This window comes from Crocuta crocuta, unplaced genomic scaffold (assembly GCF_008692635.1).
Source record: "Crocuta crocuta isolate KB4526 unplaced genomic scaffold, BGI_CrCroc_1.0 scaffold139, whole genome shotgun sequence".
Taxonomy (NCBI): domain Eukaryota; kingdom Metazoa; phylum Chordata; class Mammalia; order Carnivora; family Hyaenidae; genus Crocuta; species Crocuta crocuta.
In genome coordinates, this window is record NW_027533258.1 from 6,472,156 (window position 1) to 6,472,677 (window position 522).

Sequence of the window (522 nt, forward strand, 5' to 3'; positions counted from 1 at the left end):
CACGCCCCCCCCCCCCCCGCTGCTCTCTCTCACAACACAGCACGACACAACACGACATGACACAGCACGACACAACACGACATGACACAACAGCAGCAGAGAGGAGCCCCGCGCACCTGCCTCCTGCACCGCCTCGCCCTGGGCTCAGCTGCTGACCGATCTGTAGCATCAGCAGCTGAGCACTCAGAACCAACCCAGGGCCAGCTCGGGTCCACGACACCGAGAGCCCACCAGGGCCGGGGGGCCTAGTGATTTCTGTCCCCACCGTCCCCCTCCCTTTCTGGAACCGAGGTGTCCAACAGGTGCTTCATGAGTGATTGTTATCAAACTGTGTTGAACCCCAAAAGCTGGGAAACCAAAAGGAGGAATCCCAAAGAGAGAGGGGGGGAAATAAAAAAGGAGACGTGAGAAGGAGTCGGTGTGAAGCGGCAGTGAAGACAACCCGAAAGTGAAGAACCATTCAGGCAGTCCACAGGCACTTTCCATCTAGCTGCGGAGCTTTTTCTGGGCACTGCGTACGCA